We start from the raw sequence: 13,072 nt of genomic DNA on the forward strand, positions 1-13,072 counted from the left end.
TCTATTTTCAATCGATTCACACCTGTGGGGTGGCAAATTGCCTTTCTCCCGTGCGAATGGGGGGTGAATTATGAAAATATTTTCCCTTGGCGAGTGAGTGTGTTGGTGGGAAAATAAAAATTATTGTAATACAGATGAGAATGTGGGCGGAAAGTCAAATTTATTCCCATACATTCATCGCTCAAATTTCACCCCCTTGACACCCTCATTCGGAACCCTTCGCCCCCACACCATCTGCAGGCGAATTCACTGCCAGAGCTTCGGCATGGATATGAAGAATGTGAAAAGAGATTCGGAAATTGGATAAATTGCTCTGAATTCTGTCTGTTTTCCTCTCAAGGGTTTCGCCTTTTTCGGGGACTCCGTGGGGGGGGGCGAGGAAATATGGGTGAAAATGTGGGAAGAAGAGTGTTTCGGGGGTTGCAGAAGAAGAGAAATCAATCAATATATTCGTTTCTAAATTTAACTCATGTTTTTCTCTTCTGAACATCCCATCTTCCATCACCCAGAGGAGGAAATCCATTGCAGATTTGTACAATGAATATCGACGGGTGAATCGAAAACTATGAAAAGTCATAATTGTCATTTTTTAGGAGAATAAATTGGAGAATAAACGGCACTTTCGCTGTGAATTTTTCCGAATTTTAATTCACACATTTGCTAATTGTTTGATAATGTGTATATTATTACTAAATAATAATTGCTTTGTGAATGTTTTAGTTAGTTTTACTGATATTTATTTGAATTTTGACAGAAATATGCCAAAAATAATAAATAAACAGACAATATTGTGTCCAGAAGTCAATTTTTAATAGGCTTTGAGTGCAATCTATCCATACATATTGTATAAAATCAATTTTTCATAATAAAATTACTTTATTTTTGTGTTCTACATAAAAAAAACGATGCAAAAACAGGGTTTTCCCTGACATCGTCGTGTCATATTTCTTATCTTTGCCCGACAAAATACAAATTTAAAATTATTTTCAGTAGTAAAACAGATAAAGAGACGCATGAAGTATGAAAAATCGACTTTTCACAGTTTTCGATTCACCCGTTGATGTGAGATGGCAATAATTGTCGGAATTCATGCCCTCTTCGTGTGCATCTGTCAGCGCCTCACCCGGAAGGAGTACAGATGAGCCTCGCGCCGCGATAATTTTACATTCAGGCCATAATGATGGGCGATGAGAGAAGTCGATGCCACCTTCTTGAGTGAAATATGTCAGTTTCTCCCATTTGGACGACAAAAGCGAGCGAAATCATTCCAAAATGCTGTGAATTGTTTATTTGTAGAAGACTTGCGGAGGAAAAGCCTAAGATTTCCCCATCGAATTTGGGTGGCTCTCGGTTCCGGCTCTGGGACCACCCACGTGGCGTTAGAATTAATCGCCTTCTAGAGCTGGGGAGGCATCAGATAAATTACTCAGAGGCTTTTTCTGGCACATTCGATTCCTCAAGGGACGATTGGCATCGTCAATCTCCACCACAAAACACTGAAGAATGTCGCTTTGTGCCCATGAAAACACCGCACCTGACAAATCCATCCACTCACATTGACAAGGATTCTTCATCGTCAAAGGTGTATCTCTGCTCATAAACACAGAAAGTCAGGGGAAATTAGTGAATTTCTGAAGGAAGAAGTGAACATCGCAGCTTTCCCACCCTTTCCCAGCGACTTGATTGAATGTGACAGTCGCGAAATATTTCAACTCTCATAAAGCATTTCAACTGTGACATTGCACACAATCTAAATATATGTAGATGAAGTTTCTGAGTGACTCTTTTTTTGTTGAATGAATAAATTGATATGAATGGAAATTCAAATGTGTCACTTTTTCATGAATAAATGCAGAGAAGTGATGCTTTTACCGGAGTTGAGATGAATGACTAATTTGCATAATATTGAAAAAGTGTGCAAAGAAAATACCGCAAATAGTTAAAGTTCATCTAAACCGATTTGGGTGAAATGAAGTTTTTTTTTTGTATTTAATTGATTATCTGAATACACACGAAATTACTCCTCAATCTCTTGAAATATGTCAAGCTCTCCTTGACAGCTTTCACTGGCAAAATCCCTTCTTGGCAGTCTGTGAGAACTCGATGAAATCATCTCAAGTGGGCGACATTAAATCTCCTGAGCAGCGCCGATTAAAGCCATAAATGCACGGCAGTAAAATCAATTGATTTCCACCAAGCGAATTGTTTTGGGAGCGCGGCGCAATGAAAGTGAAGTGGAAGGGAATCCATGGAATGTTGCGAGGGAAGAATTCATAAAATAAAAAAAACGAAAATTCCAATAAATTTTCTGGAGCGCTAAAGTGCTGGAGGAGCATCTTTTCCAGCACCTCCTCGCCAATATTCGCCCTCTATATATGTATCAAAATCATAACACGCATCTTCGCCCCCGAAAATTCTCCCCCATTTTCATTTCGCCACCACCCCGAGAGAGCGCCCGCAGCACGTGGAGCGGGGGGAGTGCGGGGTGGTGTGCGGAGGTGTAGCTGAAATCCATAAAAGACAAAGTGTAGGGCACACATTTCTAAACATTATTGCAGAGCACCGGGCGTCGAGATGAGCGATAAAGTGGGAGCAAATTGACACGCATTGAGACTCGCCTTTTTCTTCACGAAATCTTTCGCTCTTGTGGAATTGTTTGGTGAAGAAAAAGGGGTTTCGTCATGAATGCCGAAGAGTGAGAGACGCTCACAAATTGACTCAGCTGGCGACCGATAACAGCTCCTGTCGTCCCGATTCACTGCCTCTCGACAGCCCCTCTGCAGATGGTCCCTGTCATTGGCAAATCACAATTCCAGCACTTCTGGGCCATTCCTCGGGCCTTTTACGGCGAGCCCGGGAAATCACGGAAATGCTGAGGACTCACGACGATGACACTGTCATAGTCATGATTTTCAGAGGTGCCAGAATGTTATTTCAAGCAAAGGGGAGATAAAGTGCCTTAAATATGTACACCACGCTCGAACACGTCCAGCGGTTTAATTTCTAGGCCACTTAAATACACTTAAAACTGCTTTTTTTGCTAACACTCCGACCATAACCTCATAATAGATCTCTAAAGATTCAGCAAATCATCTTTTATCATTTGCATATGAACTCAAAATTGCTAATTCAGAGTCAAAATCGCACAAAAAGTTTTCCAAAAAAACAATTTCCAAGTCTTAATCAATATTTTAGAGGTTATGTTTGACCTTAACACAATTTACAATGTTTCTTGGCATTGAAAGCTCAGAATAGCACTCTATTTTGCCATTAATATGCAATCTTTCCGACTAGAGCATAAGAATTTTTGTGCTAAAATGTGAATTATTTAGAAAATTTATAGAAAAGGATTATTTTGATAGTTTCCACGTAAACAATCAAAAGAAGTCCAAAAAATAAGGGATATTTTGATAGTAAAAGAAAAACACAAGAAAGGAATATTGTAAGCTTTTGAACACTTCCACTTCTTAATATATTATCTCCCCCTTGATTTTAAGGGTAAGAATACGATTCTGGCTGATTGGTGCGAAGATGTTCAATATCCACGAGAGTATCGCTAAAAAAGCAAAGAATCACTTAAGCCCAAGGATTTTGAGAAATAATTACAATTCGGTGAGTGTTTTTCTTTGCAAAAGAAAAACTTCTCTGGCTGATATTTTCGCTTGATTTGCATTTTTTGCCTTTACACATCTTCGTGGAGTGTATGGAAAATAGAGTGGAAATCTTTGTTCTGTTTGCTGAGCAGCTTAAGAAGCCTCCTCGGCAGACACTGTGATCTCTCACCTGCGTCATCAGGTCGAGAATGCGCCATAATCGTGGGGGTGGCGAGGCGCTTAGAAGGGTGGCAATAAATACTTCGTCAGTGACATTATATTCCTGGTGCGCCCTCATTCGAGCGAGAGACACCGTATTCCTCTAGGCCATTTATTATTTTAACAGCTTCAAGACAACACGGTGTATCTTGAAATAATAATAATAGCAGCAATTTCGCTATAATTCACACCAATGACACGGAGATGAGCTCGGCTGCAGTGTTGAGGAGAGATTCCTCAATCCCCGCGGCTAATGCATCTCACCTTCCGGCCTGTTTTAGCGGGAATTTCCTCCCTCTTCATCGCCCGCAATTTTTCCGCAGTCGGAAAATTTATGAGCGCCGAAGAGGTAAATTAAAAATATCCTGTCAAATTTAATTTTAAATTGACAACCGTTGGCAGTTATTAAAACTCTTTTCTCCCAAATTACAGGCGCAATTGTCCAAAAAGTGAGTGAAGCAAGAGATTGTCTGCAGGAGTCAATCTTTTCATGGGAAAAAATATTGTGTCGTGAAGAAAAGCTTCTTTTATTGCGTCTTCAGGGACAGATTTTCACTGTCATGACAAATATTTACAAGAGTGCCAACAGTTTCTCACAGAAAATTCCCCACAGAGTCCATGGCTTCCACTTTTGATAATTGTCTGTCTCTCAGCCACCCTCTTCCTCCCTCACACACACACACACACACACATACACCACCCAAAAAGCAAGGTGAGACCGAAGGATTGAAACAATTTAATAATCCAGATGCTGCCTTATGCCGCCAATTTTTTCTCTGTTGCCACTCGAGCAAAAAAAAGAGAGAAAGCCTGGCACTCAAGGAAAAAAGATCCTCCCAACGGAGGGTTGAAATTCGCGAAATAGGCGAACACATGAAGACAAATTCGTGGCAAAACAGAACGCGCGCAATAAAAAAATATATTTTATGTTGTGCGTTTTATGCCTTCTGCTCTACCGATGAAAAACAATATCCATGGCTTTTGCCATAGAGTGAGAGAGAGAGTGAGAGATGGTGGAATGTTGGGGCATGAGAAGAAAAAAACAGTGGCATAAATTGGATATACACTTTGGCGAAGAGCGCGGGAAAGCGAAAAACAGAGTCATGAGACACCCATGAAAATGTTTGCCACTCTGCCAAATATCGCTTTACACTATTTCTGCATCAGCTGAGAAGAATCAAAATGCTCAAGTTGGGGGTAGCAATCCAGAGGGGGACTGAAAGGGTGTGTGCTTGGCAAACAGAGATTGTCTATGGAGAGTTTCTACGTGGCGGAAAAGCTATGCTTTTACTCACTATCTCGCCTCTAAATTGCGATGCAGATCTTCAGGGGTTGCTTAACATACCTGAAAAGAAGAAAAGTAAATAATTAATTCATGGCAAATTCTTTAATCCTTTGTTGGAATGATGTTTCTGAATATTACAATTATTTTGTGAATAACCAAATTAAATATTTGAATATTGTATGGATTTGTTTTTAAATATATTCGGGACATTTCAGTCAAAATCCTTGTCAAAATCTAAATATTGAATATTTTATCTCTTTCTTGAATATTTTTATTCAATAAAATTATATATTTCAATGAGACCACTAAGATTAATAAAAAAAATTGGTGAATATTTGAGACAATTCTATTGAAAACAACTCTTCAATTTATCTCTAAGTATTTTTGTGTCACTTAAGCCACCCCAGAAGCCATTATATTAAAGCGTATTCCATCAAAAATCACTCTCGCTGGTCGGATCATCTGCTTGGCAGAACACTCTGTGCCAGAATTCCCTGCAGAATCTCATGAAAATGTGTAGCGATATTCCGTGGTATCATCAATTAAATATTAAATGTCTCTTCCCTGCGCCAAAGCGAGGCGAGAAGAGGAGCTGGAATGCGAGGCTCTCTAATGGCTCCAGATATTCCCGGCGAAGGTGAGAGTTGAGGATGGATTATGCAGTGGTTTTGATAGCTTTTATGCTGGTTGGGATTTTAATTAGATTTAATTTTGCATTTTCGGACACAGAGAGGAGCAAGTTAATTGTGCGCACAGGGCGAAATTGTTGTGTATGTGCTACAATAATATTTTAATTAAATTGCCCCGTCTATCGCAACCCCGCACACTTCATCCCTCGGATATTCGCATTGGCGCATACATGGAAAATTACTTATCCACACCTCATTGCATATATGCGAAGATGCGCGGGATTTTGGGGATTTGTTTGGCAAACTCTTTTGCTGATGATAATCATTGGCTTGGGAGAGTTATTAAATTAATTCCTGCGGCAATTCATGAGCAGATGTCACAGAAAAGGGTGCGATTCTCGCAATTGCCATCACTCACATCCTCATCGCTCAGTTTTCTGGGATGCTTTGTCAGCCCACAAACTAAATGGATTAGGAGGAAACTGTCTGTGTGTGCTGAGTTGAAACTTCAGCCAGTTTGCGGAAAACTCCAGCGAAAAAGGAGTTTGTCGAATGCACAATGAATTCAATTGATTTCCTATTTTCAATTCATAAAATTTTAATTGGCGAGATTTCACTCCAATTAAATTTATTTATTCACTCATGTTTCTCACAATTCGCTGAATGATAGCAAAGTTTGCCACTCATTGGGTGAAAGTTGAAAAAAAAAATCCTCGTTCAGGAGTTTTGAGGGCCTCTTTATCGATTGCATACGGTGCATGTCGAATAGATTAGGAAATTGAAATATCTTTTTCGCCACCCCTGGAAAAACCCCATTCGATACACGCATCGGGAGAATTTCAAACACACACACACACGATCGCGAGTTCGATTCCCGGCAAATTAATTAGTTTCGGTTGGTTTTAAATTGGAAATTTCCACCCTCTTCTGGCTGAATGACACAGAAAGGCGCGCAAGTTTGTTCGATACACACGCGGAGATCCTGCAACGCACGCACTGTCGACGATTCAGCAAGTTGGAAAATGATGGTGCACAATTAATTGTAACAGTCAACCAGCAGAAGCAATCCTTAGTCATGAATTAAAATTGCCTTTCAACCCCTTTTCGATCAATCCGGCGCACAGAACGCGCGCGCGGGTGGGAAATTAATATAGCACAAGTGCAGGGTTTTCCCAGACACTGTCAGGGGCCCTTGTGCGCCCTCGAGACGCCCTCTTGGCTGCCACTCTCACCAGGAGACTGCCAGGGAGCCTCGAGAGGGTGTCTCGATTGGGGCTTTTGTTCTCAACCACGAGAGACAGTCAATTTGCTGAATCGCAGCAAATGAATTTGCCATCTTAAGCATCAACGAGTCACTCTCCGAATTTATATAGATAAAAGCGCTCAAAACTCATTGAATTGATATGAAAAATGCGCATGATATTTGATTAAAAAAAAAGCAATAAACTCTGGTGGTAAACAACGAGTTGACGTGAGATTACATTCAACAAAAATACTTCATAAAACTGCACAAAGAGCACTTAATTTGTGGCTGCATAACATCCAAATCATTTTGCTGACTTGAATTCCTCGGCAATTTTTTTTGATATCAGAAATTTTGGTGATACATATTTTCATTCCACAATTTTTCATTTAAATATAATTGAGTGCTTAAATTAAACTTCTCGTTCATGTATTTTCATTGACATGAGTTGAGTTTATGATAAATATTGAATTCTACCAAGTGGAAAAATCACCAAATATTAATTATGACCATGAAATGTAGTCAATTCAATATTAATTTCAATATGAATTAAAGCTTCTGGCAGCACTTTAAGTATCAATATCTCATATTTTCCATCCATTTGTTTAGTTTATGTGCTGAAAATGGACTGTAATTTTATAGTATAGAAAATAAATAGAGAACAAGACAGTTTCTCTTGAAATTTGATAATCTTTTGTACAGAAAACATGCTATTTTTCCATATTTTTATAAGACGTTTCCTCAGAATTGCACCTTTTACACAAACGCACACACACAGAATTTCTCTAGGAATTGTTAACCATTTTTGACGGAGTGCATTTGTGCACAAAGAGCCTTTTCCTCCCTCAGTTTATCCCTCCTTCGGGCTAATGCCTCACAATGTGACCATATTTCAGTGTGTCATGTTAAAATGGAAATTTCCACAAGTTCTTAGACATTTTGTGTCGCCCCCAAATGTTCTTCCTCTTTCCCCCTCTTTTCAGCACACCAAAAATATCCATCTAATAAATGTGTGGTGTATGAAATGCGAAATAAACGCATTCACCACATATTGTGAGTCTCGCTGGTGATTTATGACAATGAAATTTTCTCTCACTGTTTCTTTTCCGCACAACCCCGAAAACTCTGATTTATGCATCGTGAGCAATCGTTCATATTTTATGCAGTCTCTGTGCCGCAGACTTTTCACCAACTAATGGGATAAATACGGCCTGCATTGCACCCTCGCGACCACGAAAGGCCTTTCTTTCTTTCCTTTTCAGGATCCAAGACTCCAGGCGGCGCTCTTTTCGCTCTCGCGAAATTTGAACGGATTAAAATTAAATTTGTATCACATTGCCATGAAAATTTCATCCCCAATGAAAAGTCATCTCCGTGGCCCATTTAATCCCACAACTGCATTCCAAGAGTGGCTTTGGGGCAGTCAGAGAAGGATGACCCAGAAATTTCTCGGATTGCACCGCACAATTTCTGCCGGGAAAGACAAATATCCCTCGAAGCTTGAGCCAATTTTGCTGGAGAAAAAATTGCTCTAATATTTAATTTGCTCATTGCTTCAGTGACTCGACGAAGACACGGGTTTCGGCCAGTGAGAATGTCGCTCTCTGATCCCGCAGGGCAATTAAAAGACAATTCCTACAGCCCCGTGAATTTTGGCTTCGGCGACATTCTCATCTTAATCCCAGAAAGACAAACACACTGGGAAGTTTTTCCTCCTTCACCAAGTCACGCCCGAGTGAATCTCATGGCAATTGGTCGCCCTGGAGAGTGTCCTCTGCATTCCCTCCTCGAGACCATGCCTAAGTAAACTATCCGCAAGAATCCGGATCGATTTCACGGGGCGGAAGGGAAGCTGAAGCCCCGATGCAGGCTCTCACCAAATATTTACTCAAGTCGTGTAAAACGCACGACGCGGCACAAAAAACCTCCCAACCATCATCATTAGCTGGCATCGAGTTGCTGAAAGATCTTTGTGTGTCTTTGCAGAGTCTCAGGGGTGGATAATTGACAAAAGGCAGAACCAAAGTGTTGAACGAGTGACAAAGACACAAAGCGTGTCAATCAAGTAATCAAAAAATGAATAGAAATAACTAAAAAATGATTATTTTCCACGGTTTATTGCAAAACAATCAAAATTTGAATATATACGACCGGAATGACGATCATTTGATCAGAAAATCAAGCTTGAAAGGCACAAAGAAGTTCCAATTGTATTTCTCTAAGGCGAAATTCGTCAAAAATGAATCAAAATTTAGATGTAAATCACGAAAAATCAAGAAATGTTTGGATAATCACAAAATTAATGGTTTCAAATCGCGAGTTAAGTCTTCGAATAGATTAATCTGCGCAGCAATTCTACACTTGTCCGCCCCTCGTTTGTAATAACCATTCGTGATATAATATTTTGAGGCAGTTTCTGTCTCCCTTCAGGACTTCTTGGACACACTCTCGCCCAATTCCCCGAGCCATTCTGCTACTTAACACTTTCCTTAATAGATTCTCCTCACGCTCGCCTCCCTCCGACCACCGTGACAATTTAATGTGCCCCGAGTCCACCCCCGTGATTAGGGAGTCTCTGTCTTGAGGAGAGAGAGAAAGCACAAAAAAAACGCGTCCGAGGGTGTGTTTACCACAATTCGGCGAAGACGGGTGAATGTGTGTTTTGCGTGAAGGGTTGAACAGCCACCCTCTTTTCTCGTAAATTATCATCAATCGATGTTATCGCGTTGGCGCTTGTCATTTTTATAGACACTGAAAAATTGTGATTGTCATTTAAATTTATGATTTTCACATGACAAAATTGCCCCAATGCTCCTGGGGGTGAGTCGCCCCCTGGAAATGGCCCTAAGAAAATCACTCCGTAATTCTTGTGGGATTTTTTTTTCGCTATCGCACTGTTCAATTTCATTGATTGCAAACAGTGAAGAGAGAAAAGTGAATTTCACGAGTGGCGAAAATTCTTTTTTTTTTTTTTCAAAACTATCCATGGAGATTAATTGTTTTTTTTCAGCTGTGCGAGAGTGTTTTTCCATTGTGCCACTAGTAAGCAATAATGTGTCAATATTTTATGTTTATTCTGGTGTAATTTAGAGCTTTTCGAGCATGAAATATTTGCTTCAAATTCACCAACTCAGCAAATTGCGCATCGTAAATATCGCCACGCAGTGAAATACTATAAAATAGACCATTTCCAATGGCCCTTAGAGTAAAAAAGTTTACTTCTTTTGTATTGTAGAATTTTTTAATTTCAATTTCACACAGGAAAATAGTGTAAATGATCAGATATTAGATATTATTTCCCAGAGTTGAAATTCAATATGAAGAGAAAATTGAGAGTTTTGTTCGCATAATCCATACTTTTAGCTGAAAAGTAAATACGCGACATGCAAAATATGAGTTTGGTTTTAATTGAAAAACTTTGCACATTAAAACTGCATAACAGTGAACAGGACAGTTTGATAGAGTTAAATTTTCACTCCATTTTCCATACATGAAGCGAAAATTTGTGCAATCCCTTTCGGCAAAAGTTTAATAATTCGCTCACTGATAACAATGCCAAATGCTCCACTGGATCATCTCTGAATTATTTCCTCCATTGACACTTTCGCCCTGGCAGAGGAACTCATATGGAATCAAGGTGAAATTATCTGCATACGAGATTTCTACGGAAAACACCCTTTTCTCATTTTCCCATTAACGTTTCCGCCAATTAAGCATGCCGAAAAAATTCGTGATGGAATTATTTATGGACTGAAGGAAGAGGTGGTCGTTATTCGGGGGAGATTTTCATGATAATTCGGGTGTAAGGAAGGTGGATGAATTAAAAATTAGGGTGTCAAGCTATGGTGAGATATTAACCTCACAGAAGCGAAATTTGCATACATAAATGCGCCTTCAAGCTGTATTTACCACTGAATATAATTACACATTTTGGCTTTGTAGCCAGACAAAGCTTCTCACTTTCCTTTCATGATCATCATTACAATAGAGAGCAAAATGTTACCAATAACTAAATACTATTCAGTGAGTATGAAAGCTAGATTTTTGAATTGTATCAAATTGCAATAATAATCCTCAAAAGCATTTATTGATGAATTGTGATAGGAGACAGAAATGGTCAATGTTTTTCAGAATATGTCGAAGGGGTTGCTAAGATTGGAGTTGCAGTGTCACTTCCAAAAGAACGCTTCCTTCTTCGTGAATCTTCGGTTCATTTATAGTGTATCAAAAATGCATTTTTTATTCCGTTTCAAAAGGTGATTTCACTGTTGTTCTCACAAGAGACACATTTTTAAACTTTAGTATAAGTATAAGTATCAGTACACAAAATATTCTCCTAATTTATGTATTTAACACAGGATTTTTCCAAACTTTAGACCTAAAACTTCTGTCGAAGAAGCTTTTTGACCTTTTATTTAATATATTTTTTTCACCTTGATTTTCCAGTCTTTTATCACTAAATCCCGCACTTTTATTTTTAACATATTTTCCGTTTTTCTAAGGTCTCATAAACAAATCTTTAGCAGTCAAAATCTATATTAGCAACCCCTTGGAGAGAATTCACATAATTCCACCCAATTCCACCTCAATTGCAGTTCTTAACTAGGAAGCCCACTAAAAATCACCCCGTGGACTGAGAGAATCGTGCTGCGACTCTTTTTTCCTGTCTGTGAGAGCGTCACCCTCGCCTATATACTTAGGACAGTGTACAGATGGTTGTTTGTTTGCCGTGAAAAATCGCCGATATAAATTTTCATGCGTGTGTAAATCTCGGCGGCTATTTGTATACGAACCAGCCAGGGAAGTTCTTTTTTTGCCCAGGGCTGTCTGAGTCCCGCTGGGGTGAAATACGACACACAAAGTGGTGCTCCACATACAAGAGACACGCCAGAAGGGTTGGGGGTGCTCGTAGTTTATCCACCGACGACGTGGGAATCTTTATCGAGTTGGTACAATTTTATTGGGCTCAAATGGATAGATTTATTAAAAAGAAAATTCAACGCGACTCTGCGTGTGCAGCAAAAATATTCCATAATGAAGAAGAATGTCTGCAATGCTCAATAAAAATATTTCAGCTAATTTTTCCCAAAGATTTCCACCCAGAAATTATGCTTGAAAAAGTTTTTCCTACTTCTGTGAGAGAGAGAGTGAAAAAAACAAGAGATTTATTAACAGCAACAGTGATGAACTGAAGAGATTTCTAGTGCATGAGGAAAAGTTTCGCGCGGGAAATTTTTCTGGAAGCGAAGGGCGAGAAAATTCGGTGGAAATTGCACTCAGCTGCAACTTTTCTTGTTTGTCCGGGCAAAAATGTTAGGAGCGCCATTGTGAGAACACACACAAAAAAAGTCCATTAAACGCAAATAGTTCTTCACTTGTGGGGGTGTGGGGGTGGGAAATAGGAACATCGCCCCGCATATATTCTGTGCAAGAGAAAAATATCCGTGGGAGAAGATGATTCACGGCCAACATAAATTGGGCGACATTCTCGTTTGCCAGCAAACACACGGAGAATCTATGAAAAACACTTGTCTCAAGATATTGCAATGCTGAAACGTGTTCGAGTTTCCATGGAAATTGGCATCTGCTTCATTCACATGACTAATTAAAAATCCCCGACAGTCAATCGCCGAGTGACCAGCGATTTCCTTCATGTGGAAAATTGTGTGGAAGATATTGCAACATCTGCGCCCCTTTTTGCCCATGGCAAAATCTCGACAGACGGTCAATTTGCATGGAAAGTCAGTGGAATCACTGGCTGTGCTAAGCCTTCAATCGATCCCGAGGGATGCAGCTTAATCCCCACATTTATTATTGGCAATCAACTGACATTTGACGCTGATTTGAATTTGAATTTAAATAGCAACACATGTGTGTCCGAGCGAGCCAATAGAGCTAAAAAAGAGCAGTTATTTTAGCTAAAAAATGACTTAAGGTGACTGAGCTAAAATTTTAGCAGCTCTCGGATAAAAGGTGCTCAGCCGAAGTATTGAAATGGAAACTCAATAGCGTTACAAAGTCAGCAATTTCAAGTTTGCTTCAGTTAGCTAATTTTTCATCAATTTTTTTTTAAAGTAACTTTTCAAATTTTGCATGAATTTCT

At 39.5% G+C, this 13,072-nt stretch overlaps 1 protein-coding gene across 1 annotated transcript in view; it reads right to left on the bottom strand.

The window, feature by feature from the left end:
• LOC132255874 (teneurin-m) overlaps positions 1–13,072 on the bottom strand; it is a 115,787-nt gene that overhangs the window by 69,394 nt on the left and 33,321 nt on the right. The window lies entirely within an intron of this gene.

This window comes from Phlebotomus argentipes, unplaced genomic scaffold (assembly GCF_947086385.1).
Source record: "Phlebotomus argentipes unplaced genomic scaffold, Phlebotomus argentipes genome assembly contig_5, whole genome shotgun sequence".
Classification (NCBI taxonomy): Eukaryota; Metazoa; Arthropoda; class Insecta; order Diptera; family Psychodidae; genus Phlebotomus; species Phlebotomus argentipes.